The following is a 25,409-nucleotide window of genomic DNA, read 5'->3' as shown; positions in this document are numbered from 1 at the left end:
TTTGGAGAAGATTCCGGTTCTCCGTGGCGGCCCTGTCAACGATCTCTTTCACGAGGTCATGGGGAAAGAGATCTTTCCCCCAAATATTGGAGGAAATCAGCTTCCTTGGTTCGTGTTTTACGGTGGCATTCACAAACACGAACTCTCTGTAGGCTCTCCATGCCCTGATGAAGCTATAAAAGTTCTTCGTCAGGATAGCGAGGTGGGTCTTGGCCAAGACCATGTAGAACCCTGGGGTCAGTTGTTCCCCAGCCATTGTCTCCATTTGCACCTGGAGGGAGAGGGAGGCGGCCAGCCTCTCTTTCTTGTCCTGCTCCCGACGAAGAAGATATTCGGAGAGCTTGGGGAGGTTCTCACTGAACTGACGTCCAGCGATGTCGGCTTCCAACTTTCCCACAGAGAAAGTTAACTGGATATCTTTCCAGTTCTTGTCGTCGGGGGGTAGGGCGAGGGAGAGGGGCCTACATTCCTCCAATGTAGGGCAGGGTTTCCCTTCCTCCACTGCCTTCAGCACTGCTAGGAGGGACTTCTCCGCGAAGGGGAAGACCTTGGTGGTAGGAGCAAGAAAAGACGGGTGTTTCTTGCTCAGGGCCGGCATTGTGGAGTTGGTGTGGCCCTTGTCTTTCAGACAACCGGCTAGCAGAGATTGAGCCTTTGCATGGTCAAACACAATGATCTCTTTAGGCTCGGTTTCCTCCTTGGAAACGGGATCGGACTTGAGGCGAATGTAGCAGTCCAGATAGGCCTTGAAGCTAGGCCAGAATTCCTCCTCTTCAAGGGGGACAGCGCCTAGCTTGTCATTCACGAAGATCCTGCAACTAGTGATAGGCATGTGCTCGGCATGCCTCCATGGGTTCATCACAGAGCAGGATGGAAGGTCCTTCACGTTGATCTTCCTCTGAGGTTGCTTCGTCAAACAGAGGATTTCCTTTTTGAAATCCTCATCCCTCTTGCGGAGCCTCTCCTCGAGGACCGCGATCATGGCTAGAAAATTGTCCACGGATTCGTCCGCTCTTGCGGGCATAGGAGTGGACGATGTAAAGGGGACTGCTTCCGAGATGACTACGGAAGCGTTAGAGGGTGCAGGGGCGCCTTCTTCTAAGGAGTCAGGAGCCTCTGTAGGTTCTTCTTCTCGACCCTCGGCCATCAGGGTCCTCTTGGTGGTATCCGACACCTCTGACATCCTCTCATCATCATCGAGGTGGATGTCCTGTAGTGCGTCCGAAACATCTGGGTCAACCGTCAGTTGGACACAGGGGATCTCCGGTTTGGGGATGATGGCATCTGCAGATGCCTTAGGGAAGAGCAAAGCTCTCATCTTCTCACTGGAGAGATAGGGCCCCGTGGCGTTCTTCTGGAAACCACGCACCCACTTGCATAGTTTCTCACGAGCGATGTCCCTAGACTCCGCAGACTGGGGAGCCCCGAACGCCTCCTTGAGCAGGTCCTTGCAGACTGTGCAAACCTGCGGGTCCCAATATCTCAGAGATCCTTGGGTAACGGAGCAGCTGGCGTGGGTTTGCACGCCAGGTGGCCGTAGAAGTCACGGCGCCGAACCCTGCAAAAGGCGCTCTCACACCAGATGTACTCCTCCTGTAAAGAAGAAAGGAGTACATGAGTATTTGGAAGTCTATAATGATGGACTTAAAGTAATATTAGATTAGTCTTAAAGTAATCTCAATTACAGTATAAGATTCCTTTCCAAGTGTAAGCTTGGGATAGGTAAGCTGGAAATGAAGCAGGAAAAACACATACTTGTGAATCCCGCCCAGCCAATTGCCGTGACCTTACACCACTACTAACTCTAGGGCTTTCGTTCGAGTAAGCCCTAAGTGGGGAAGCTATCGAGTAGGGATAGAGTAGCCCAGCTAGTACTTCCTCCGGGGTATTAGCAGTGGTGAAAGGGAGAGAGCTGAGTTCATTCAGCATAGTGAAAAGGGGAAATAATTATTCCCAATTCGAATAGGTCCCGGCAAGGGACTGCGCATGGATGCACAGAGTATGCTAGAAAATATCTATTGCATAACTATACACCACAGTTTTCTGTCTAGGGTATGTACTATACCACAGATGTACTGGCTATCGTATACAGCCATGTAACAGACACTGTCGGCGCACTGCTGGCAGGGTTAGAGTAAGGTGACAGTCCACTGTCGTAATATGAATTAGGTGGAGCCGGCAGCTTCGGAGGCACACCGGGCGCCGGCGAGTTTCCGATTGAGGGTAACTCCTTCCAGCCATCAGTCTATGTGGCGGGGAAAGGGAGACAACCTCGGGAATTGATGGCAGATCGCCGACATGTCGGCGGCCGCCGGCAGCCGGCAGACAACCGGCTGTAGGTACTCCAACCCTGACATCGATCTATGAGACTGAGAGGAGACCTAGGCTACGTTGTCGGCTGTTGCCGGTAGAGTTGTGCGACAGTGGACCGGCACTTGATTGAGAGAGTGAGAAAGTATAGAGGAAGGGAGAGGGAAGGGCGGCAGCTCACTACCCTAACCTCGCCTTTCTCGAGAAGGAGGGTTCAAATGGAAGGAATTGTATGATCAGGCTTCCATCCAGCTGCAACTAACCCGGCAGTCAGCTAGGGTTGCGGGTGGCGGTCCAAGGGAAGACCGAAGAACACTCTAAGATAGCAGGGAGGTCTCCGCCGGCAGACCGACCTATCGTTACGCTATCCCATAGTTCAACTATATGCGGGAAGCTTAGCAGTTCGGAGTAGCAGGCGAGAGGACCGGGCCGACCCCACAACCCGCCGGCGCTCGGTCGAGTTGTAGAACGGTGGACAGAGGTGCGATGGCTAGGCCATCACCAAAGGACAGAGGGGGAGGGGAAAAGGGTCCTGTGAAGGAGTATGGGGGTTGGTGTGAGCCTTCCCCAACACCCTAAAGGGGGTTCTGTTTCAGTACCGGCACCATCGCAAGTATAGGTAGAGTTCATTCTCCAGCCTAGGGTGGGTTAGTACAGTAAAAGAACGGCATGGTCGTGCTGTCCCAAACTATAAAGAAACAGAATCCCAGAGCCTGCCTAACCCAGGCTACTGGGAGCAACTCCCCTAGCCTGAAGAAGGCAGGCTTAGGACAAGTCGCTAGGCCACAGGGAGGGAGGGTCGTAACCCTACCAGGTGTGGCCTAGGGGGAAGGGCAAAGGGCCCCCCCACCCTTTTACCGTCCAGCACAGACCCAAAAGGAGAGTTCATTCACCTAAAAGGGGTGGCTGGGGGCAAACGACTGATACTCTGAGGTTCTGACCTTAACGCAAAGCTAATGAACTATGGCTCTGGTCAGGGAAAGAAAATCCTAGCCTAACCTCACTTGAATACATTCAAGGTAAGGAGGGCTAGGACGTAGCGTAGGCTACTTCAGAGGGAGGAGAGATTACCTTAGTGTAAAGGTAACCGGGGAGGTATGAAAGTATACAAAAGCCCCTAAGCCGTAGGTTAGGGGCAAGGGAATGGACTACCAAGATCATCAAAACCCCTTGTATACTTTCTAGAAGGAGAAAAAACCATGTGCAATCACTGAATCATATGTATAAATGCCTAATATCTTCATTTAATAGATTAACACTAGGAACACTTATTATATCATGCATGAAAGCAAACTAAAACGCCTAGGCTATCGAGCCTAGGGTATGGGCTAGCAACTCTACCGTCGTAAATTCGGCTACCTACACTCTCCGAAATTAAAGAATACTATCGGCATAATATAATTAATTCCTAGCAATGAAGACTAAATAACTAATACTGATAATTAGTTATGAAACCGGGATAGTTGTTCTGGCTAACTAAATAAACCATGCGAAGCGAACAACAGCGTCAGGGACGCCTCCGGTAGGCAACAGTATTTAAAGATAAAAAGGCGTTACTTTACGGCCAGAGCTGATTTATACAATATAAGAATATGGTACTCAACTTTCCAGGGGCAGAAGAGCCTGATGATTGCGACATGCTGGTAGATAATAGCGAACAACTGGGAAAAACACCTGGTCATAGACGCTACTAGAGAAGGAATGGCGAAGGCGCGCAGTTATGATGTCAGCCAAGATGGCGTCGTTTATGACGTCATCCGAGTACCATAACAGTAACGGAGGAGGAGAACTTTGTAACAGCTCCTCCCATAACTTTCTACCAACTTCCCTCTCGAAGCGTAAACTCAATGGGGGGTGCATATAGCTATGTGGCGTGTCAAATATATATCCCCTGTTATTATACGATATCCTAAAGGGAAACCTTATGGGTTCTGGCGCCAGAAGTTAGAATTCTGGGAAACCTTTAGTTTAATTCTCTGGGAATATCTGCTGTAGTCATATATACCCTTAGGAAGCTACTGAAGGAACCTTCCATGAGGACGACATTGCCTAAGCCCAAAAGGTGCAATTAATGTGTTCAGTGGTGTGGAGGGTGCGTCTGCTCGAGCCTGGGAGAAATAATGTCAAGCGGCGAAAGGGAACGGGCAGCGTTATCGCTCGCGCAGACGTCCCCTCGAGCGTACATGTTGTCGTATCGCAGGATGCTCACCCTCACCATGGGAAAGGTGAGGTTAGTTTGTTATCTTCATCTTCGGATAACGCTACGCACAGCTAGGGCTGGCGTCATGCTTCCAGACCTCTTAAGAGGTAAGAGGGAAGCAGATGTAGTGGTTCAGTGACGCGATCCGTCACCGCAAGCGCCTGGCTGTAGCCATTGGGACAGTGCAGAGGGTTTTCATTCGTCTGTCGAAGGTTCTCCTGCGAAACGTCCTAATAGGATGTCAGAAGTTGACAAAGGTTTAGTTCAGACTGATACGGATCTTGTTCCTGAGTCTGGTGTTACGGTACATGCACCGCCGCTTCCGTCAGACTGGTTTCCAGCTTCTGAAAACTTGGAGCGTTATGTAAGCGATGAGGAAGGTGAGTTCGCGATCGAAGTTTCTTCACCTGTGTCACTGCATGTTGATCCTAATTGGACTATGCTGCAAGACATGAAGCAGCAGCTCTCATCCTTTATGCAGTCTTATCAGCCTGCTGTTAGCAAAAATGTGGTTCGTTAAGATTCCGATCATGACGTTGAACAGCGTGATAATGCTTCTGTATCTCATCGAGTTCCTGCTTCTCTTGATATCAAACGTCAAGCTACCAAGCGTGACATCAAGCGTCAACCTTCCAAGCGCGGCGACGATCCCCAGGCGACTAAGCGTGACGCCGAGCGTCAAGCTAAATGTGACGTCGAGCGACAGGCACATGACGTCGAACGTCAAGCAAACCGTGACGCCCAACGTCAGTCAGATGCTGTTGAGGGCAAGATTAGCGAACGTCATGGGGACCTCAGCCATACCGAACGTCTTGATCGCGCGCACCGCAGTGCTGATTCTCATGTTCGCGAGCGACAACTTTCTGAAAAAGATACTGCTATGGCGGTTTGAGTGCTTACGGAGGAAGAACCGGATGATCATTTTTCTCCGGATGAACTCTTGGATGTTGTCTCAGAGGAAGAAGAGAATAAGACACCTCAACACTCTGTTGACCTTGAAAAGATATTATGTTGGTCTTTACGGAGTTATTCCCGGATCATTTTGCTCCCGTAGCCCCACGTTCACCACCTTCAGAGTTTACCTTAGGAAAAACAGCGAGAACATTGCTTTTAACTAGATGGTACTCTCTCGTTCTTCAAAGAGAGCATTAAAGTTAATGGGTGTTTATATGTAATTTAAAAAAGACCTAGGCAAGACAGGCTTCGCTTTTCCCCCGGCCAGATTAGCTTCCAAGTCTAGTGTATGGTACGAGACAGGAGAAGTTCTCGGTTTAGGAGTTCCTGCCTCTGCCCAAGGCGACTTCTCAAGTCTAGTAGACTCTCCTCGTCGTTTGGCCATGAGAAGGACTAAGATCTTATGGCCGATGTCCGAGTTTGATCATCTCCTCAAAGGTATCAACAGAGCATTCGAAGTGTTCAACTTTCTTGATTGGACTCTGGGATCCTTGGGGAAGAAAGTTTCTGCACAGAAGGATCCTTACACTGGTAACTTTATACATGTAATGTCGTGTATGGATAAAGCATTTAGAGATGGCTCGAATGAGTTAGCAGCCCTGTTCACAGCCGGGGTCATTAAGAAAAGAGCAACTATGTGCTCTTTTCTTTCTATGGGGGTCACTCCATTCCAGAGGTCAGAATTACAGTTCGCACCGCTTTCACCTTCTCTGTTCCCTCAGGAGCTAGTAAAAGAAGTTGCTGCCGCCTTGACCCAGAAGGCTACTCACGACTTAGTCTCCAAGACGGCAAGGAAGGTTCTTCCAACTTCCTTCACCAGCCGTAGACCGAAGGAAGATACTTCCTTTCCTCACGTATCACAGCCATTTCGTGGAAAGTCCGTCAGTAGGGGTAGCTTCAGGCCCGATGGGAGAAGGTCTAGAAGGAGGGGTTCTAGGTCTGGCCGAAGGAAAGTCTGACTGCTTTCGCCTTCAGACAGAAGTGGGGGCCAGGCTAAACAACTTCTGGCAAGCCTGGAAGAGAAGGGGAGCGGACCCTTGGTCTGTTCGTGTTTTAAAGGAGGGTTACAAGATCCCGTTCATTATGAAACCTCCGTTTGTTTTAGACCCTGTGGATCTCTCTCCCAAATACAAGGAGGAGTCGAAGAGGCAGGTTATGCATCTTCAAATGTCTCTCTTACTAGAAAAGAAGGCAATAGAGAGGGTGCGAGACTTGAAATCAGCAGGGTTTTACAACCGTTTATTCCTGGTTCCCAAGAACTCGGGGGATGGAGACCAGTCCTGGACGTAAGTATCCTCAACGACTACGTTTAGAGACAAAGTTCTCTATGGAGACTCAGAAGACTGTGCTTGCAGCAGTAACAAGACCATCCAGTCGCCCTGACTGGATGGTCTTGTTAGACCTCCAGGACGCTTACTTTCATGTCCCGATCCATCCAAGTTTCAAGCGTTACCTGAGGTTCATGTACAGGAAGGAGGTCTTCCAGTTTCGGGCCTTGAGTTTCGGCCTCAGCACTGCCCCTCTAGTCTTCACGAAGATCATGTTGAATGTGGCGAGTATGCTCCATTCAAGAGGCATCAGAGCCTCCTCGTACCTGGACGATTGGTTCCTAAGAGCTCCCTCTTTCAATCGCTGTCTGGAGGATCTGCGTCTGACATTGAGTCTGTCAGATGAGCTAGGACTTCTTGTGAACTCAGAGAAGTCCCAATTGATTCCATCCCAGAAGATTCTCTATTAAGGAATGGAGATACGGAGTCTGGCTTTTCAGGCTTTTCCGTCACCTTCAAGGATACAGCTAGCTCCCCTAAAACTTTGTGCTTTTCTAAAGAAAAACGTCTGTTCAGTAAGAGAGTGGATGAGTCTCCTGGGAACTCTCTCTTCACTAGAACAGTTTGTTTCTCTGGAGGACTAAACCTACGGCCTCTTCAATTCCATCTCAATTTCCATTGGAACAAAGAGGACAGCCTCGACACGGAAAGCATTCCCCTTACGGAACCAATAAGAAAGTGCCTCTAGTGGTGGAACAACCTAAGCAGACTTCAGGAAGGTCTCTCGATGGAGCAAAAGAGCCCAGACCTTGTGTTGTTTTCCGACACCTCGGACTCGGGGTGGGGAGCAACACTGGGAAAGTCAGAGATCTCAGGTCTGTGGACAAAAGAACAGGGGAGCCTCCACATCAATCAAAAGGAGCTGTTGGCAGTCCTTTAGCCTCTCGAAGGTTTCGAGAAGTTAGTGTTAAACAAAGTAGTGCAAGTCAATGCCAACAACACCACAGCATTGGCATACATAGCCAAACAAGGCGGGACTCACTTGAGGTCACTTTACGAAATAGCAAGGACTCTTCTCGTGTGGGCAAAAGAAAGAAAGGTAACCTTGTTTACAAGATTCATACAAGGAGAGAAGTATGTGATGGCAGACAGTCTCAGCAGGAGGAATCAGGTTCTACCCACGGAGTGGACGTTGCATCTGGATGTATGCGAGAAACTTTGGCAGATTTGGGGTCGTCCACTCATAGACCTGTTCGCTACCTCAAAAATGAAAAGGCTGGAGACATATTGCTTGCCAGTTCTGGACCTCGAAGCGACACACATAGACACATTCCTGATGGATTGGTCTCACCTGGATGTGTACGCGTTCCCACCATTCAAAGTGCTGTACAAGGTGTTACAAAAGTTCGTGTCTCACGAGGGAACCAGGTTGACTTTAGTGGCGCCTTCTGGCCGTCAAGAGGGTGGTTCACAGAGGTAGTGGAATGGATGGTGGACGTTCCAAAAAGCCTGCCATTTAGACTAGATCTTCTCAAACAACCTCACTTGGCAAGAAACCATCTAAACCTCCAAGCTCTACGTCTGACTGCCTTCAGACTATCGAAAAACTCGCAAGAGCTAGAGGATTTTCGAAGGAGGCAGCTACGGCTATCGCTAGACCAAGGAGGACTTCTACCATCAAGGTTTATCAGTCCAAGTGTGAGGTTTTTAGAGAATGGTGTAGAGCTAAATCAGTTTCTTCATCCAGTACCTCTGTAACACAAATTGCCGATTTCTTCTTAGACCTTAGAAGAAAGCACAAATTTTCCTCCTCGACCATCAAGGGGTACAGGAGTATGCTGGCAGCTGTCTTCAGACACGAGAATTTAGATCTCTCAAATAATAAAGACCTTCAAGATCTTCTCAGGTCTTTTGAGACTTCTAAGAAGCATCAACAAGAATCACCAGCCTGGAATTTAGATGTTGTTTTAAAATTCCGCATGAGTGACAGATTCGAGCCTTTACATTCGGCTTCTTTTAAAGATCTGACTTTGAAGACTCTTTTCTTAGTAAGTCTGGTAACAGCTAAGAGAGTCAGTGAAGTTCATGCTTTTAGCAAGAAACGGAAAAGCCATATGCTCCTTGCAACTTGGATTCCTGGCCAAAAACGAACGTCCTTCTCATCCATGGCCTAAATCTTTCGTGATTGCTAATCTCTTTAATATGGTTGGTGAAGAGTTTGAGAAAGTCCTGTGTCCTGTTAGAGCACTGAAGTTCTATCTGGACAGAACTAAAGATTTAAGAGGCAATTCAGAAGCTCTTTGGTGCACAGTCAGAAAGCCTATGTCTAAAAACGGCCTATCATTTTTTATAAGACTTTTAATTAGAGAGGCCCACTCACACTCTGGTGAGGCAGACCTTAAGCTGCTGAAAGTAAAGACTCATGAAATTAGAGCTGTGGCAACTTCTGTAGCTTTTAAACAAAATCGTTCTCTGCAAAGCATCATGGATACAACCTTTTGGAGGAGTAAATCTTTATTCGCCTCGCATTAATTGAAACGTGTCCAGACTCTTTATGAGGACTGCTACACTTTAGGACCATTCGTAGCAGCGAGTGCAGTAGTAGGTGAAGGATCTACCACTACGTTCCCCTAATCCCTAGTACCCTTTTTCTTCTCTTGGAACTTTTATATATTTTTATGGTTGTATGTGGAGATTGGTCGACAATCTTCTGCAATCTTTGATTTAGTCAGGTGGTCATTTTGTTCCTTGAGAGCGCCTGGAACACGGGTATGAGTTGAGGTCCTGTCAGCATAGAGGTTATTTACCCGTTTGACAGCTCCTAGAGATCTTCAGCCCCCTGGGTGGACCGCTGGATCTCATAAGGATAGCAGACATAATGAGGCAGAGAATCATTAAAGTCAACTTCCTTAACAGGTATGAACCCTTAAGCTTGTTTTTACAGTAATTAACTCTTAAGTAATATTCCAACAATGTTGCTGTCTCTAACCCTCCACCAAGGGTGTGAATCAGCTATTTTTATATAACCAGCGGGTAAGTTTAATGTTTAAAAATGATATTTTCATAATAAAATAAATTTTTGAACATACAGTACTTACCCGCTGGTTATATAACTTTTAATCCCACCCTCCTCCCCTCTAGAGACCTATGGGCATGGAAGATCTGGTGAAGGATGGAATGGTTCTGTATAACTCCCGTAAGGGCGCTAGTGTACACCTGGCTACTGTATTTACAATTACCTCAAGTTTTTGAATTTCTGCCGGACGTCAGAGACTAAAGCTATTTTTATTATGAAAATATAATTTTCAGTTGCGATGGAGCAGGGGTCATGAGACCTGCACATGTTGTGACCACAAAAGTTCTTGGACTCCTCCTGTAAGGAAAGAAAAAGTGAAATGAGTATGGGGTAATTTATCACACTGATAAATCAATCTCATGCATTGATAATAGAACTTACTATTATCATTATAGCTTAGGATAGTAAGCTAGAAAAAAAATAGGAAAGACACATATCTGTGTTTCCTGTCCAGGCAATTGCTGTGACCTCCCTCATTATTGTTAAAAACCAAAAATAAATTATAGAGGTAAGAGTTTCCTTATAAGGAATACAGTTAACGTTAAATTAGTTAATTCAATCGGAAAGGATTGATATTTGTGTCCGACTATGGGGAATAGCCGTTTGGTCGTTAGCTTGACTCGAAGCTTTACCTATTTTTCTTAATAAATTAAAAGTAAATAACTTAATGCTACTTAGTATAGTAACTATTAGCGTTAATGATAAGTAAAATGAATAATAAAATTAAACTTATGAATAAAATGACTTAAATTAGTAATTGCCTAATAGGCCTTAAGTTCGCGCGTGCGTAATATGTACCTGTCAAAGGTAAGAAGTAAATTACCTCCGAGGTTACCACAGCCACGGCGAACAGTTCCAATAAAAAGTACTTAGTGGAAAGGCCGGCATTTTCTTAGGAATTTAACTCCGAACAAAACTAAACGTTCCAACTCCAAGACAACGACAATTTTGGAACACGTCAACCTTTGTGATAAATGATCTATATTATTCTGTATCTTAGGACATGTTTAGGGAAAAGGGTAATGTAGGGCAATGTCACAAAGTTTTATTAGTGGTTCTACTATTTGATGGAAGTTGTTTTGGTTGTTGAGTGATTGTTTTGTTCATTAAATATAAGTAAGGTTGAAATTAAAATAAATTCCAACATAATTCCAAAATTGTCCATGCATTCCATATAATATTTCGGAGGTGAATTCGATGTGTTTATCGTTCGGTTAAATAAGTGATTTTATAGAAACGGCTAACTGGCTAACTGTCGCTCGGTATTTCGAATGGTAACTAATATGGAACTCGTGCGACGTAATTAGTAACATATAATATGTATTATAATTTATTTCATATTCGTATATAATATACTCGGTAACCCTTAAGCATCGATAACTTTAGGTGGGCTGTTATCTTTTAAATATTTGCAGGCTATTGATATTAAATCTATTTTTGGGTGAGGTAGCCATGTCGTCCTGATGGAAGTTCCTTCAAAGGTAGCTTCCTAGGTATATTTGACTACAGTGATATATCCCAGAGAATTTACCAAAGGTATCCAGAATTCTAACTCCTGGAGCGAATATCTCTTAAAATTTTACGAAGGGATATCACGTGATATCAGAGGACGTATTCTTGACACGTCTCATGGCTATCTACACCCCCAATAGAGCTTTCACTATGAGGGGAAAGAGAGGCAAGAATAGGGTGAGTCGTTCCAGAGACATCGCTCTTGACGAGTCACTACTGCTCTGCAAATAGTGGGCCTGTCCGCCACCGCGAGGCGCCACCGTCATTCTTTGTAGCTTTGTAGGTGTTGCAGATACAGTACTATAGGGAGGGATTCATTATCCTTTTGTCCCAAAGGAGGGTGGGTCCATCAGGACGACATGGCTACCTCACCCAAAAATAGATTTTTCGCTACGCTCAAAATCCGTTTTTTGGGCTCAGGCCATGTCGTCGTGCTGGAAGTGTACCAGAGCATTAATGTATCTGTGGATTTCCAATAGGGCCGTTCATCTTGAGCTAAATCTTTCCTCTTTGGTCTTTAGACCTAGAGACACTTGATGTTACCGTTATACATCGATCAGCTGATCATAAAATATGTCAGTGCTTCCTGCCCCCTACAGGGAAGAGTCTGGGTAGACTCGAGGAAAAAACCCGAGGATTGTATATTAGTGTCAACATATACGTAAAGCATAGTCTGTACTAGGATGGAATTGGCTTGGGCAGATTACTGTAGATCCCGGGTCTGTGGTGAAGAGACGGACAGGTTTATATATGTGTAGGAACACTTTAAACAGTAAAATGAACAGTCTAGTACAACAAGATCTTACCTGTTTGCCTGGAACACCATGAATCTTAGTTATGGTATTGACTTAAATATCAAAAGAGTCAAAGATGCTCTGACTTATGCATTTAAATAAATATTTAAATAAATATTTGAATAAATATTTGGGGCGAACGAGACGCAAATATTCGTTCTATTGTTTATTACAAAATAGAAGTCATGGTTGTAAACAATTACAATGTATGTTGAATAATTCTACATACAAGCATAAACAGTAATAACAGGATAAAAAGGGGTTTGCCTGAAAAGGAAAACATTAGCCACTCAAGGGAAACATGCAGTTTTGCTCTACAATCTGTTGTTACTAAAAACACTCTGCATATACACTTGTGTCAGTTTATTATGCTTAATGTCACCTGTGTAGGGAGAACAGTCTATAGTGTTATCACTTAAACACAAAACTCAACACGATATGTCTTACAAGTCTATCGTGTACACCCTTCACTATAAGTCCCTAATAGTGCACTGTTCTTCGCAGTAATCAAGCAGCGGGTTTTATCACACTGCCCGCCGCCACCACATGAAACTTAATTTCTTGTAATTGCTTTGCGTGGTGCTTGAAGAAAACCCTCGAGGATTTCCATACAGTATAGCGCACGAAGACTTTCAAACGACATCGTTTGGAAGAAATTCAGAGACGAGGCAACCTTCCTCGGATCATGACCTGCGGGTGTACTGTCTGGATCCGCTCTGCGAATGAAGTAGGTGATTTTCACCCTAATCTGTTTCAAGGATAACGTTGAACCGGAAGTCTCTCCCCTGAAAAGCTGACCTCCCTTAAAGTCTGAAGTTCTACGAAGATAGACCTTTAGGCATTCCACTGGGCAGAGGGATGCTTCTTCCTTCAGAGGGCAGATTCTCAAGGGACCCCACCTTTTAGTGGGCAGCTCGTTCTTGGCGAGAAACGTCGGGTCCGGAAAGAGGTTCAGATCTCCATTGTCTGTGAACTGAATGTGACCGTCATCCCTCGAGAAGGCCAGTATTTCGCTAACTCTGGCTCCCGAGGCTAGTGCAAATAAGAATATCACCTTCTGAGTCAAGTCTTTCAGAGAGCAATCCTCATTATTCAGGGTTGATGCTAAATGAAGAACTTTGTCCAAAGACCATGAAATGGGCTTAGGAGGAGCTGCGGGTTGAAGTTTTGCGCAGGCTTTAGGGATCTTGTTGAAGATTTCGTTGGAAAAGACTACCTGGAAGGCATAAAGTATTGGTCTGGCAAGTGCGGATTTACATGTAGTAATCTTATTGGCTGCTAAACCTTGTTCCTGAAGATGGATGAAGAAGGACAAACAGAAGTCCGTAGAAATCTCCTTAGGTTTCTTTGCCTTGACAAAGGCCACCCATTTTTTCCAGGAAGACTCATATTGTCTTCTTGTTGACTTTGACTTGTATTCTTCTAGGAAGTTGATACTGTCCCTAGAAATTCCAAACCGTTTCTTGACCGCTAAGGCGAGAAAATCATGAGATGAAGGTTCTGGGTTTTCACTGATGAAGCTGTGACAGTCAATTTCTGCACTTGCTGAGTCAGAACTGGGTCCGGCAACGGGATCAGTTTCAGGCGTAATTCCGTTACCAGGGGGAACCAAACGCTGTTGGGCCACTTGTGAGCCACTATTGCTGCCGTCCCCCGAAAGGATCTCAGCTTGTCGAGGACTTTCAGCAGAAGGTTGGTTGGAGGGAATAGGTAGATCTTGGACCATCTGTTCCAATCTATGGACATTGCATCCATTGCTTCCGCTAGAGGATCCTTGTACGGGGCTACATACCGGGGTAGCTTCTTGTTGTCGCTCGTTGCGAAGAGGTCTATCTGCAGTCCTGGGACTTTGCGTAAGATGAAGGAGAACGACCTTGCGTCTAGGGACCATTCTGACTCTATCGGTTTGGTTCTGGATAGAGCGTCCGCTGTCACATTGCGGAACCCTTGAAGGTGGACTGCTGACAAGTGCCATCTCTTCTTCTCCGCTAAGCGGAGGATGGCTAGTATCACTTGATTTATGTGAGGCGATCTCGAGCCCTGTCGATTTAGGCATCTCATTATGACTTTGCTGTCTAGAACCAGACGGATGTGGATTGAGCAGCGGAGTTTCAGTTTCTTTAGGGAAAGAAAAACTGCCATGGCTTCCAGGAAGTTTATGTGGAAGGTTTTGAAGAGGGGAGACCACGTTCCTTGGACTTTCCGATGGTGAGAGTGACCTCCCCACCCGTCTTTCGAGGCATCCCTGTGAACAGTGACTGACGGTGGAGATGGTTGTAAGGGAACCCTGTTCTTTAGGTTCTTGGCCTCCGACCATGGCTTGAGTAGGGATCGCAGACGATTTGTTGTCGGTCTTTTTAGATCTCTTCGAGCGTTTGATGCGTATTTTCTCCAGACTCCTGATGCATCTTTTAATTGTGCTCTCAATACTGGATCTGTCACTGAGGCGAACTGGAGAGACCCTAACACTCTCTCCTGTTGCCTTCTTGATATCCTCGCGGATCGAAGAAGGCTTCTGACAGATCCCGCTATCTCTTTCCGTTTCTGTGATGGAATGGAAAGGCAGTGCGACTGCAAGTTCCAGTAGACGCCCAGCCACTGAAACCTCTGAGCTGGAGACAGTCGGGATTTTTCCCGATTGATCTTGAATCCCAAGTGTTCCAGGAACTGGATCACTTCCATGGAGGCTTGCCTGCATTCTTCTTCGGATGCTGCCCACACCAGCCAGTCGTCCAGGTAGGCTACCACCTGGATTCCTTTTAGGCGTAGTTGATGAATGACTGCATTCGCAAGCTTGGTGAATACCCTTGGAGCTATGTTTAGTCTGAAGGGCATGGCTCTGAAGACATACTGTCTTCTTTGTAGTTTGAATCCCAGGTAGGGGGAAACTTGATGGCTGATCGGAACCTGCCAGTACGCATCCGTCATGTCTATGGAGACTGTGTATGCCCGTTTGGGCAACAGGGTCCTGATGTTTTGAAGCGTCAGCATTTTGAACTTGTAGTTCACTATGAATTTGTTGAGTGGTGACAAGTCCAGAATTACTCTGAGCTTTTCCGAGTCCTTCTTCGGAACACAAAATAGCCTTCCTTGGAATCTGACAGACTTCGCCTTCCGTATAACTCTTTTGTTCAAGAGTTCCTGAACATATTCTTCCAATATGGGGGTTGAGTGTTGGAAGAATTGAGGGAAGGTTGGTAGAGTTGAGCTCCAACTCCACCCTAGTCCATTCTTGATTAGGCTGTGGGCCCAGGGATCGAAGGTCCAACGATCCCGGAAGTAGAAGAGTCTCCCTCCTACCTGTAGCATCTCACTTTGAGTGCTGGGAGGAGGATTTACCTCCTTGGCCACGTCCACCGCTGTTGCCCCTACCTCTGGAGGGGCGTCTGGAGGAGCCTCGAAAGGATCCTTGAGACTTCGGCCGAAAGGTCGTAGACTGCCTTTCAAACACTGGGGTGAACACTGGTGACTGAGTCGCCAGGGTTTGGGGCACCAGTTGAAAGGTGGTGGGTGGTTGTGCCACCATCTGGGGCACCGTGGCCGCGGAAAGCTGCTGTTGCTGCTTAGGCCGAGAGGGCACTCTAGGTCGTTTTGATCTATTCTTCGGCTGGGGACCCTCGTCAGCTGAAGATTTCCTTTTGGTGGACAAGCCCCACTTGGAAAGGAGGTTCCTGTTTTCAGTGGCGGCTTTGTCCATGACCTCTTTGACCACTTCACTTGGGAAGAGGTCTTTTCCCCAGATGTTGGAAGCTATCAGCTTCCTTGGTTCGTGCCTCACCGCAGCTGAGGCAAACACGAACTCTCTGCAAGCCCTTCTGGCTTTAATAAAGTTGTACAGGTCTTTAGTCACCGTCGCCAGATGGGCTTTGGCGAAGACCATGTACATGTCTGGTTTATCTGGGATGCTTGCCATTGTCTCCAGGCCAGTCTGTAGAGACAAGGAAGTGGCTAAGCGTTCTTTTGTCTCCTGCTCTCTACGCAGGAGAATGTCCAACAGCTTGGGGAGGTCTTCGCCGAACTGTCGTCCGGCAATATCTGCCTCCAGCTTCCCGATTGTGAAGGTGTTGTGAACATCCTTCCAGTATGCATCGTCTGATGGGAAGGCAAGGAAGAAGGGTCTACACTCTTCCAGTGTAGGGAACGGTTTCCCTGCCTCGACTGCCTTTAAGGCGGCATTGAGCCCTTTGTCCATAAAGGGAAAGGCACGTTGAGGATCAGCAATGAAGGACGGGTGCTTCTTGCTGAGAGCCGGCACCTTAGAGCTAGTAAAGGCCCTCTCCTTTAAGGTGGTGGTAAATAAGGCCTGAGCCTTAGAGAGTTCAAGGACAATCGTTTCCTTGGGCTCTGTCTCCTCTTTGGATGCGGGTTCCGTCCTGAGATGGACGTAGCAATCCGGGTAGGCCCCTTTGCTGGGCCAGAATTCAATTTCCTCTACTGGGACAGTACCCAGTTTATCCGAGAGGAAGATCTTCCCGCCCGACATAGGCATTTGCTCTGCATACCTCCAAGGGTTAACGTCAGAGAAGGCAGGGAGATCCTTAACGTTTAGCTTCTTCGGAGCCAAACGTGTCGCAACCAGTTGATGAATTTCGGTCCGAAAGAGGCCTCCTTCTCGGTCGATTTCTGTTGCATGTCTTGCACCATGGACAGCAACGAGTGCAAAGTACTCGTAATCGAATCCAGTTGGGGCGCAGTGGAGGAAGTAGAAGGCACCGGCTCATTCCCTGTGGCCGATGACACCGAAATCGTATCGGCTTTCTCAGTTTGTGGTTCAGGTGGAACTTCATCCGCCTGATCCAACTCCTCCACTAGGAGATTGTTCCCAGTCTCCTCTGAGACAACTGACATGTTGTCCTCAAGTTGGATGTTCTCCAAGGCATCCGAAACTTCAGATTCTACCGGAATCTGAACAAGGGGAATCTCAGGTTGAGCCTGGGGAATAACCGCATCCGAAGATGCCCTAGGGAAAAGACTCGCCCTCATCCTTTCGTTAGGAAGGTATGGGCCAGAAGTATTCTTCTGGAAACCCCTGACCCATTTACGCAGCTTCTCCCTTGCTGCGTCCCTTGACTCAGTTGACTTTTGGTCATCAAAAGCCTCTGTTACTAGGTTAGTACAAACGGTACATACCTGCGGGTCCCAATACTTGAGAGCCCCCTTGGTGACAGCGCAGCGAGCATGGGCCCTGCACATGTCGTGGCCGCAGAAGTTCTTGCTGCGGACCCGGCAAAAACTATTCCCGCACTCGGGATGCTCCTCCTGTAAAGAAAGGAAAAGTCTATTAGTATTCGGTGAAATTCTCAAATTTCAACATATATAATATGTTATATTAGCATGGATAGGGTAAGCTATAAGTAGGAAAGACACCTACATGTGTTTCCTGTCCAGCCAATTGCTATGACCTCCAATATTGAAAGCAGAATTCTTGAGAATTTTTAGGGGAAGATGATATCCTATGATATAAGTGTATCTTAACACAATCTTCCAGTTTCAATAATGGGGATTAAGGACAATAATGGATCATAACCATTAAAGGAAGAGAGAATCGCTCGCTTATATGTGATGGTCTCACAATAGGCTGCCCATGAAGCACCTTGTAGGTTGGAAAAACTTTGGGCTACAGCACTGACTGTTTGGCAATAAGTTGTCAGACTTGTCAGGCCTGCCGGCACCTGCTGGGCCTGCCGGCGTCTGCCGGGCAGGCCGGCACATGCCGGCCCATTCTGGGCTATTGAAGGTAAGGATTGTCTTCATAACATTGAGTGATAGACTGCCGGAGGTTCTGCCGGTGGCGGCGGCGGCGGCTTTGCCGGCCGGCAACAGCCCCGCCGGCTGCCGGCAGCAGTATCTGCCTGCTGCCGGCGGTCTCTGCCGGAAGTGGCGGCTCTGCCGGTCGCCGGCGGTCTCATGGATCTGCCGGCCGGCGGTGGCTCTGCCGGCCGGCAACCGAGGATCCTTCCATCAAGGGGACCCAAGGCAGTCGGCGGCAGAGGACCAGTCTTGCCGACCTATATCCAGAAGGAGGGTTCAAGTGGAAGGGAGAATTAAATTCAGGCTTCCACCCAACCATCTCCCAGTCATGAGGGATAATGGAAGGCAGTCCAAGGGAGGACAGATGAACACTCTAAAGAATATGAGGATACCCGCCGGCAGCCGGCCTAGTCCTACAAGAACCCTAGGGTCAATGTAGAACGACGGCCAGGAGGGTGTTGGATCAATCAACACGAAAGGGATAGCGGGGAGGGGGTAGGTGTCCTATAGGTAAGGTAATGTCCGAAGGCACTACCCAACCTAAAGGATTCTGGTCTCGTAAAGTAACCTCAGGTAGGAGAAGTCATTTCCCCAGGTCCGTAGGACCCCGACTCGCAGGAGAGCCGAATCTCGTACCAGAGACCCTAGGCAATGAAGAAATCCTTTCTTCGGTCTAGGGTCTACCAGCACAGGACTGTCTGCTAGGCCAGGGAAGGGGGAATTGTCTTACAAAACTCCCAAGTATGGCCTAGGGAGGTCTAGCCTCCTGAAAGAGCAGCTTAACCTGACCTGGGAAATCATTTCACCAAGACAGGGAGATGCCTAACACAGATTGATACTCTGATGTCCCGTCCTAAACTCAAAACCGACTCAGTGGTTAGGAGAAAGAAAATGGAACGTCTCAGTAAATCTTTGCCAGAACTCTGTTCACAGCAAAGAAAACTGAGAATAGCCTAGGCTAATCAGAGGGAAGGGGATTGCTCTTAAATCTCCTAGGAGATTGGTATCGACTTAAAAGGTATAGGAGGGGTCAGTCTCCCCTTAAAAGGCAATACAAGAGCAATGGGGACATGTATGAAAGTATACTAAAGCCCCTAGGCTAGTAGCCTAGGAGCATTGAGAATCGATCACCGAAACTCTCTGTATACTAGCTTGGAAGAGGAAAGCATAATTAAGTAATATCATACAAGTGTAAAATAATGCCTGTGCTTCAATACAACTTTACTAGGAAGGTTATATCATGCATGAAGTGTGAAGGTGCCTAGGCTAGGAAGCCTAGCACTCGTGAGGCTCGTTCAGAATAGCCAAATTCACGACAACAAAGATATAATATAAGAATCCCTAGCTAAATATCTAAATAGCTAAAGTTATTAAAGCGTATAAATGCCGGGAAAGGGTCGTTCTGGCTAACTATATGAACAAAAGAACGACCGCGTCACTGACGCCATCCGGCTGGCAACAGCTCTAGTTACGTTAATTACGATCTCAATCGAAAAGCAAAACTGGCAAGAGCTTACATTTACACAAGATAAAGATATTACTTAACTTTCCAGAAGCTGATGATGCTGGGTAAGACATCATATACTCCAAAAAAACTCCAAAATAGCGCGAGAGAACTGGGAAAAACACGGTCTATCGAAGCTAAAAGCGAAAGAATGACGGTGGCGGACAGGCGCACTATTTGCAGAGCAGTAGTAACTCGTCGAGAGCGATGTCTCTGGAACGACTCACCCTATTCTTGCCTCTCTTTCCCCTCATAGTGAAAGCTCTATTGGGGGTGTAGATAGCCATGAGACGTGTCAAGAATACGTCCTCTGATATTACGCGATATCCCTTCGTAAAATTTTAAGGGATATTCGCTCCAGGAGTTAGAATTCTGGATACCTTTGGTAAATTCTCTGGGATATATCACTGTAGTCAAATATACCTTGGAAGCTACCTTTGAAGGAACTTCCATCACGACGACATGGCCTGAGCCCAAAAATATAAGTAATCATGTCTGATAAAGAGGAAGAGTTTGTTGACCCTATGAATGTTATATCATCCTTGAGGAGGATGCGGGGAATACACAAACGGAAAATAACTATTTACTTGAAGAAGCTATCGGAGCTTCATGGTGATGATATATTAACTTCTTCCTTTTGTAAGACTCAAATAACTGTTATCGAAAAAGAGATCGAGCAGGTTAAACACTTTGATAAAGAAATTAATAATGTTTTGGAGACACATGAAATAATGAACAGTAATGAACAATATTATAATGAGGAGTTAGATAGTCAGGCAGAATATAGCATTCAGGTTAGTATAGAGCTCGACCAATATGAACAATACATAAGTGAGTCAAGTGGGGCTTCTGGCAACTTATCTGCCGATAAAGTTTTAGAAATGATGTCTAGAATGACATCCTTTAGAATGTGGAATCTTTAGTGGTGAGGAGAAAGATAAATTTGCTTTCAATTCATTTCTTAATCAATTTAATAATGCCATTGGGTCCAGAAAAAATCTGTCTGATTCTGCCAAACAAATATATTTACATGGGAACCTTAGGGGCTATGCCTTGAAGGTAGTTAAGCATTTGACTATTTCTGACCGTAACTACCACTTGGCAATTGAAATGTTAAAAGAAGAATTCCTTGATGTAAATTACATTATTGACGAGACTTTTAAGAACATTTTGAGTGCTGCTCCAAGTGCTGAATATGATCAAGAATTCTCGTCGGTGAAGGTTTACCTCAACGAAATCAAATCCTATCTGCATGGATTGAAAGCACATAATATTGATTTATTGGAAGTGGGATCCTCTGGGCATAAATTTGTGAGTCATATAATATTTAATAAACTCCCCATACCAGTAAAAAGAGAGTTGGTTCACAAATTAGACACCAATTATCCTAATATATCTGACATTCTTTCTAATTATAATGAAATCATCAAAACTTTATCTAAAACAGTTTCCAATAGGAAAAAGACCTTCACTAAAACCTCTAGTAAACTTAGTCCTAGCAGTTCATTTAAACCTAAAGAAAATAAGGTAGGTGCAAGTACGATTAAAAATTTTAAATTTGCAAATAATGTAACTAAATTAACTTGTAAATTATGTGCAACTGAAGGCCATACTTTGGGAAAATGTGTCAACTTTAATCATTATAATGATAAAGTGGCCAGACTGAGGGAGCTTTCATTATGCACTAGGTGCGCTGGTTCAGGGCACGAAGACAATGAATGTTACGGGAAACAAAATAAGTTAAGGTTTGAATGTCTGCAGTGTAGAAAGAAGGAGCACATATCTCCTTTGTGCCCTTCTTTGAATAAAGCCGAACTATCTACTAAAACTAACGTAAGCTTATGTTTTGCTCAAAGAAGTTTTGATGCGTCTCCGATTTTACCTACTATGACTTTGTATTTAAGAAATGGCAAAAGGGCTAGAAAAGTCAGACGTCTGTTTGACACTGGCAGTCAGCGGTCATATATTTCCGAATCTGCCGCTAAAGATCTTTGTCAGGATGTAGAGGCGTTGTATGCTTTGGAATGTGATGTAAGCACATATATAGGGCAAGAAACTAAGGGCTTCAAGCAAATGTCCACTGGAATAAATATAAACAATAATTTAAAATTCATACCTTTATTAGTTGACAAATCGCTTAATATAAACTTTGAAGTGCCTGGCATGAATCAAATAATAAATAAACTTAAAGAAAATAATATTGCTTTATTGGATGAGACTTTTTATGACCACAGAAACCATGAAAGTATGAAGGTTGACATGTTAATAGGAATAGATATCATTCAGTTTTTACCTTCGGTAACTTGGACTAAAATGTTGGGTGGAACTTGTTTAGTCGTAAATAATAGAGTAGCTCCTGTTGGTAATGTGTTCAACTTTTTGGATGAGGCAGAAAGTAAAGCTGTTATGGACTCCTTAGTTAATAAGGAAACACTGAATGTTAAAACAAAAAGCGTGGTAAATTTAATAATGGATCCTCTAAAATCCTAGTTCAATCCATTAGAACATATATTAGAAGACAGTGAGGTAGACTATGGACTTGAACACCTTTTTAGTCTTGAATCCTTGGGAATAAAAAAGTGTGAAAAGAATTGGTCTCCTTTGATAAAGAACAAATTGACAGATTTAGAGAGGGGATCTCTTTTGATAATGGATTCTATCATGTAGAATTGCCCTGGTATACAGATAAAATTGACAGCGTCCCATCTAATCATTTTGTTTCACTTAAGGTATTAGACCGAGTATCTTGGTAAAAAGGGGTATCATTAACAAGTACCAGGAAGTTTTTGATAAACAACTGGAGGATGGTATAATCGAGGAAATTAACCCTGGATAGGTACGCTCCTCGGACACCCCTTTAAGGGTATACTCGGACGCGCGCGACCCCGACGCCAAAAAAAAATTCTTGAAAAATCAGTTTTTGCAGTAACCTCCTTTTTTCTTTTGCCAAAAAAAAACTTCAATGAATGCTTAAAACAACTGTAAAGATAAATACTACTCATCTGCATAAAAACTATTTATTATAAATATTTTAAAAAATTAAGTAGAAAAAAAGACCTTACATGAAAATTCATAAAAAAAAGGTTTATACATATCTACACAAATCCTTTTAGGAATTGATTCTTGAATGTTTAGGACACATCTTGATGTATTTTGGATGAAGTCAGACCCATGGAGGTGAAGATCTGAAATGAGAAAAAAAAGGGTAACTTTTTTTGGCCAAAAAAATTTGTCCAAATTTCATGAATTTTTTTGGGTACCCAAATGAAATAGGAAGTGGCTAATTTTTTTAGGGAATAAACATATGTTATCCTAAAATAGAAATATGTAAAAAAATCTTCATTATTTTGTAAATTACATTTATATCAGGGGCCATATCTAAAGTAAATTTTGTGAGTACTTAGAAATTTCGTAAAAAAAATACATATATTTAATATATAATATGATATTTATGCACGTAAAAATATACCAAAATATCACAAATTCTATAGGGAACAAGAATATATATAGATAGGGCAACTTAAGTTTCGGATATGTCCACAAAATGGCCGCCAACCACACTGACTCAGACTCCCTAATCTGCCACTTGAAATGTAGGAAGGGTATGTCAATTTCAAGGTGTTATTTACTAATCTAATTATTCTTGGATATACATTAAATTGTATGGTGGGTTGCTGGATAATTGTCGATTATTTTACGACTATAAAATTAAAATTCTGACCCAAAAAATCTTTTTTTGAAGGGAAATAAAATCGAAAAAAAAAAATGTAAAACAATATAATAGTTTAGCTAAAAAAATTTGATGATATTCACTCAAAAAAGAAGTAAACAAAATTTTCCGACAAATAAACATCTAGATAAATCATTACTCTGTGATAGTTCCTTAGTAGGCTACGTAGTAATTTTGAAAGAAATGGGAAAAAACGAAAAAGTGGCAATCACAGGAAAATCGAACACATACCTATATATACGCCATATCTGGCTAAAAATAAAGATAGGCATGGGTAGCCAGATCATCTAGAAACACTTTTCAACACTATAAAAATACAAGTTTTTCGACACTACTTGCCAATTCCTTACGGTAACATGACTAAGCAAAAAAATGAAAAATAAATAGAAAGGGGCACTCGCGGAAAAATGGCCAACATTCTAATATACAGCATTTCAGAAAAAAAAAATTTCAGCCACGTATTAGGCAAACCATCAAGGCACATTTTCCGACAAATAAACATCTAAATGAATCATTACTCTGTGATAGTTCCTTAGTACGTAGTAATTTTGAGAGAAATGGGAAAAAACGAAAAAATGGCAATCACCGGAAAATCGAACACATACCTATATATACGCCATATCTGGCTAAAAAAAAGATAGGCATGGGTAGCCAGATCATCTAGAAACACTTTCCAACACTATAAAAATATAAGTTTTGCGACACTACTTGCCAATTCCTTACGGTAACATGACTAAGCAAAAAAATGCAAAACAAATAAAAAGGGGCACTCGCGGAAAAATGGCTAACATTCTAATATACGGTATTTCAGAAAAAAAAAAAAAAAAATTCAGCCACGTGCTAGGCAAACCATCAAGGCACATTTTCCGACAAATAAACATCTAAATGAATCATTACTCTGTGATAGTTCCTTAGTACGTAGTAATTTTGAAAGAAATGGGAAAAAACGAAAAAATGGCAATCACAGGAAAATCGAACACATACCTATATATACGCCATATCTGGCTAAAGAAAAAGATAGGCATGGGTAGCCAGATCATCTAGAAACACTTTCCAACACTATAAAATTATAAGTTTTGCGACACTACTTGCCAATTCCTTACGGTAACATGACTGAGCAAAAAAATGCAAAACAAATAAAAAGGGGCACTCGCGGAAAAATGGCCATTCTAATATACGGCATTTCAGAAAAAAAAAATTTCAGCCACGTGCTAGGCAAACCATCAAGGCACATTTTCCGACAAATAAACATATAAATGAATCATTACTCTGTGATAGTTCCTTAGTACGTAGTAATTTTGAAAGAAATGGGAAAAAACGAAAAAATGGCAATCACAGGAAAATCGAACACATACCTATATATACGCCATATCTGGCTAAAAAAAAAGATAGGCATGGGTAGCCAGATCATCTAGAAACACTTTCCAACACTATAAAAATATAAGTTTTGCGACACTTCTTGCCAATTCCTTACGGTAACATGACTAAGTAAAAAAATGCAAAACAAATAAAAAGGGGCACTCGCGGAAAAATGGCCAACATTTTATTATACGCATTTCAGAAAAAAAATTTCAGCCACGTGCTAGGCAAACCATCAAGGCACATTTTCCGACAAATAAACATCTAAATGAATCATTACTCTGTGATAGTTCCTTAGTACGTAGTAATTTTGAAAGAAATGGGAAAAAACGAAAAAATGGCAATCACAGGAAAATCGAACACATACCTATATATACGCTATATCTGGCTAAAAAAAAGATAGGCATGGGTAGCCAGATCATCTAGAAACACTTTCCAACACTATAAAAATATAAGTTTTGCGACACTACTTGCCAATTCCTTACGGTAACATGACTAAGCAAAAAAATGCAAAACAAATAAAAAGGGGCACTCGCGGAAAAATGCCCAACATTCTAATATGCGGCATCTCAGATAAAAAAAAAACATGCACGTGTTAGCCCAACCATCAAGGCACACTTTCTAACACATAAACATGAAAAAACAAAAAATCAATAATATACGGCAATTCCTTACTACGTAGTAAATTTTTACAAATATTGAAAAAAAAACAGAAATTGGCAACTGCAGTTAAATACCCAATATACCATTAACTACGTCGTATCTGACAAAAACAAAGTCACGCATGGGTAGCCAGATCATCTAGACACACTTTCCAACACTAAAAAAGCAAAAGTTTTACGACACTATTTGGCAATATCTTACGGAAAAATGACTTGGCAAAAAAATGAAAAAAAATGAAAAAGGGGCACTCGCGGTAAAATGGTCCTCGTGGTGATCTAGCCTCAGGGG

The 25,409-nt window shown here is 44.0% G+C and overlaps 1 protein-coding gene across 4 annotated transcripts in view; it reads left to right on the top strand.

Moving 5' to 3' along the window:
* Window positions 1–25,409, top strand: part of pix (ATP-binding cassette sub-family E member 1 pix) — a 127,217-nt gene that overhangs the window by 88,295 nt on the left and 13,513 nt on the right. The gene's annotated exons all lie outside the window — the stretch shown is intronic.

This window comes from Palaemon carinicauda, chromosome 5 (assembly GCF_036898095.1).
Source record: "Palaemon carinicauda isolate YSFRI2023 chromosome 5, ASM3689809v2, whole genome shotgun sequence".
Lineage (NCBI taxonomy): Eukaryota > Metazoa > Arthropoda > Malacostraca > Decapoda > Palaemonidae > Palaemon > Palaemon carinicauda.
This window is presented reverse-complemented; position numbering and strand designations above follow the sequence as displayed.